We start from the raw sequence: 4,603 nt of genomic DNA on the forward strand, positions 1-4,603 counted from the left end.
TAGCAAACATTTCCCAGGTGACCCCCAAACCAAACACATAGAAAATTTGAAGTATTTTATGAAAAACACCACACACTTTTTTCAGGTTCAAAAGCTATTTATTTTTTTATTTTTTTGTTTTTGGGTTTAACAAATACCCACAAAAATATTTTTTTTTTATTGTTTTTTTTAATTTTTTTTCATACAATATCCAATAATCATTTTTTACATTTTTTTGGTCTTTTTTATCATACAATATCCAATAATCATTTTTTACATTTTTTTGGTCTTTTTTATCATACAATATCCAATAATAATTTTTTACATTTTTTTGGTCTTTTTTATCATACAATATCCAATAATAATTTTTTACATTTTTTTGGTCTTTTTTATCATACAATATCCAATAATCATTTTTTAAATTTTTTTGGTCTTTTTTATCATACAATATCCAATAATCATTTTTTACATTTTTGTGGTCTTTTTTATCATACAATATCCAATAATAATTTTTTTACATTTTTTTGGTCTTTTTTATCATACAATATCCAATAATCATTTTTTTTTTTTGGTCTTTTTTATCATACAATATCCAATAATCATTTTTTTATTTTTTTTGGTCTTTTTTATCATACAATATCCAATAATCATTTTTTTATTTTTTGTTTTGTCTTTGTTATCATACAATATAAAATAATTTGTTTTTTGGTTTTATAATATTTTGATTAATCCTTCAAATCTGGTTTTGTTATTTTTTTTTTTTTTTGATTAAATAAACCTTCAAATCTGGTTTTGTTATTTTTTTGTTTTGTTTTTATTAAATAAACCTTCCAATCTGGTTTTGTTATTTTTTTTTTTTTTTATTAAATAAACCTTCAAATCTGGTTTTGTTATTTTTTTTTTTATTATTATTAAATAAACCTTCCAATCTGGTTTTGTTATTTTTTTTTATTATTATTAAATAAACCTTCCAATCTGGTTTTGTTATTTTATTTTATTTTGTTATTTTATTTTTATTTTTTTTGATTAAATAAACCTTCAAATCTGGTTTTGTTATTTTTTTGTTTTTTTTTATTAAATAAACCTTCCAATCTGGTTTTGTTTTTGTTTTTTTATTATTAAATAAACCTTCAAATCTGGTTTTGTTATTTTTTTTTTTTTTATTAAATAAACCTTCCAATCTGGTTTTGTTATTTTTTTTTCAAATCTTTTTTTTTTTGTTTGTTTTTTATTAATATTAAATACTAAAAAATCTGTTTTTTTTTGTTTCACAACCTTTTTTCTTAACATTCAGACTCTCCCCAAAACATCTATTAAATTTTTTAATGTATTTTCCACCCTCCTTGTTCTTTCTTTTATTTTTTTGTTGGCCAGATGTATCTCCTCCACCTCTTCTCTGCAGGCCCAGATTTCAAAGATCACCATCTGGACAGTATGCCTGTCCAAGTCCAAGCCACCACCTGCTCCTGAAATGTGGGACAAAACCATTTATTAAAATTAGGCAGGCCTACATCTACATTACCTGAAGCTGGGTTAGTTATATGTTACTTTACCTGATGTGGTGGCAGGCTGCGCATCATCACCATCCCTCGGGGGGTGTGGCTTGCGTGATGACTTCTTGCTCCCGTGTGGAAGCTTCATGACGCCCTACGTGAATGAAGAAAATGGAAACTGGATTTTAAGAGCTTATAGGCCTGAAAGAGGAATATGATTCACTTTATACAATTTCTGGGACTATTGATGTTTCGAAAAACCCCTCAGGGCAAAACACAGGATTGTAGGCATTCACAAAGATCATGACAAATCTTGTACCTTTGGTCTACTTTTAAACATGTAAGCCAACCAAGTATACACTGGATCACCTCACCTCTGTGTGAACCCCAAAATGGGTTATTAAAGGGGACAACAATTATGCAAATGAGTCCACATGTGTCACCGACTGCTGAGCAGACTCTCCTTTTACTGTATATATTTTAATTTAACAATAATTGAATGTTTTTAATAGCACATCTACATAAATTTCTATTTTGATCTCACCCCAATTTTTTTGAAATGTCATAATTTTCATGATTTTATGCACAATATTTTGTCGTATGAGTTGTCGTTCCGAATGTACGTCCACTTTGACGACAAATTCTTGGGCAGAAAAACATAATACAGTACAACCTGAAATTAAAAACACATGGCGCGGAACAAATAATAATAAATATATAAAAAACTTACTTCTTCTAATCACTCTCCTGATCCTCTTCATTTGTTCCGGCTCCCGCTTTTTGAGGTCCGACCACCTTTTTCTGATCTGTTCCTTAGATCTTTTCACCCCAAATTTGCGATGGAGACTCCTCCTCACCTTCTCCATTATTTGGGCCTTGACCTTGTTCGGGTACTTGTATGGCCCATGCCTCCCATCATAGTCCTCTGCTTTGAAGATGAGGACCATCTCCACCATTTCTTCAAAGGTCATGTTGGTGGCCTTAAAACGGATTCTTCTGTGGATCCCTCGTCCTGCCTGGCCTGGCTCCTGTATTGCTGCCATATTCCCTAACATGTGCTCCCAACCAAAAAAAAGAATGAAAAGAGGTGGGGAAAAGACTACACCACGAACGTCAGGGGCGGGGAGACGTGCGTAAAGTCACACATGCGCGTGTATAAAGGGCTACCACGTGAGTAAAAGGGGCGTTCACAGTTTGTGGAAGACGGCAGAGATAACGATCGGGTCAAACACCGGTATGTAACTACATTTTACATGTTGGGGCAAATCCACAAAGCAGATGCGCCGACTTAACTCGAGATTTCTAATTTTACTCCGCGCGTATCTTTGCGCCCGATCCTCAAAACGAAAAATCCGGTTTTTCCGTCCTACCTAAAATAATTACTCCGGCGCATCCTCTGACGCAAATTACGCTAGTCACGCCGCTTTATTTGATAGGCAAAGATGCAAATGAGGGAGATAGGGCGATCCTCAAAATTAAAGTGACGAGCGCAATATTATGTATTATAACTGTGTATCCAATGTGTTGGTCAGTGAATCAAACTGATAATTAACTAAAAATGAAACACAGTGCCAAAAACATAAATAATGAATGAATAACCTAGCCAGCATGTGGCCAGTGAAAAAACATGCACAAACAACTGCGAAATGTCAGCAGACAAAATAAAACTCAATAAGTCCTGAGGAAATATGCTAGTGATAAAGCCTTTGAGTATCATGTGCATGAATAAACAAACAAAATTCAATGTGATTAAAAAAGTTCCATAAAGCAAAAGCTCTCCAAAGATAGTGATGTGGTGTTTTCAAGGATCTTCTAATGTGGATCTTCCAATAATATGTGCTCACAAAGCGCTTACCTTCCCAAAGAAGTAATCAAGCCTTGATTATATGGAATTATCAGTTTGATTCACTGACCAACACATTGGATACACAGTTATAATATTGCGCTCGTCACTTTATCTTTCATCACTTCACTGTATTTTTATTTATATTTATACACCATAAGATTGAGCAGCATTATCACTCATTTCACTACACTATTATATTTCTCATCTCAAGTTTTATTAGGTAGGCGCGAGAGCACCCCCACACTTTCATATTCACTCATACCCACTAGCTTTTGCAGCCACTATGGATGTGTTTACCTTTATGGACCACAGGAATGTAAACTTAGATGACATCTTTAATAAAGATCATAAATCCAAAGATACAGACTTAGATAGTCTGGTTAGAAAACTAGGACACCATCTAGAAAAGAAGGTTAATCTTTGGTGGGACATTAACACGTTCGACAGATATATTGAAGAACGTATTGTCCCTAGAAGGCTTAGGTGGGATATTCCCCCCAATGATGGTCTTTTAGACAAAGAATCCATGGAGGAGTGGTTTCAGTTCTTTAATAACAAAAGTTTGGAAGGATTACATTTTCTGCTCAAACGGAAGCAAAAGAAGGCAAGAATCATAGACAAATGGATTAAAGAAATTAAAGTCAAACTAGAACCATATAAAGAATCAACATAATTTAATACATTAGCTTCCCAACTAAACAAGGACTTGGTAACTAAAGATCTAGAAACGCAACAAAGGAAAATGAAAAAATACCAACGTGATATTTCAGACTACAAAATGGACCAAGTGTTCAAGTGGCAGACTAAAGTGGAAAAACCCCAGCCTCCATCCACTTACTCTACCCCAGAAAGAGAGGTTAGAATCCAGGAACCACCTCAAACCACCCTCTCATCTAACCAAGGACACTATATGGGCCAACAGAGACCCCAACAAAACCCCAGAGGAAATGGTACACAGGGATACCAGACACCAAGAAATTTTAAGAAGAAACCTTTTAAGAAATTCTACAAGAAACCGTATCACAATAGAAAAAATTCAGAAAGAGACTATGGAGACAATAGGGGACAATATCAACACTATGAACAATATAGAAGACCAGAAAGAAGTCCCATACCTCTCTATAATAGATTTGAACCTATTAGATACCATCAGGAACCACAACCCTACTATTATCAAAACCAGTATGACCAACCAACACAAAGATCTTTTTTAGACAGAGAGAGGAGAGACCACACCCCCAGAAGGGATTACAGAGACCAATATCGGTCACCCAGAAGGAGGTAC

Source organism: Rana temporaria, unplaced genomic scaffold, assembly GCF_905171775.1.
Source record: "Rana temporaria unplaced genomic scaffold, aRanTem1.1, whole genome shotgun sequence".
Taxonomy (NCBI): Eukaryota; Metazoa; Chordata; class Amphibia; order Anura; family Ranidae; genus Rana; species Rana temporaria.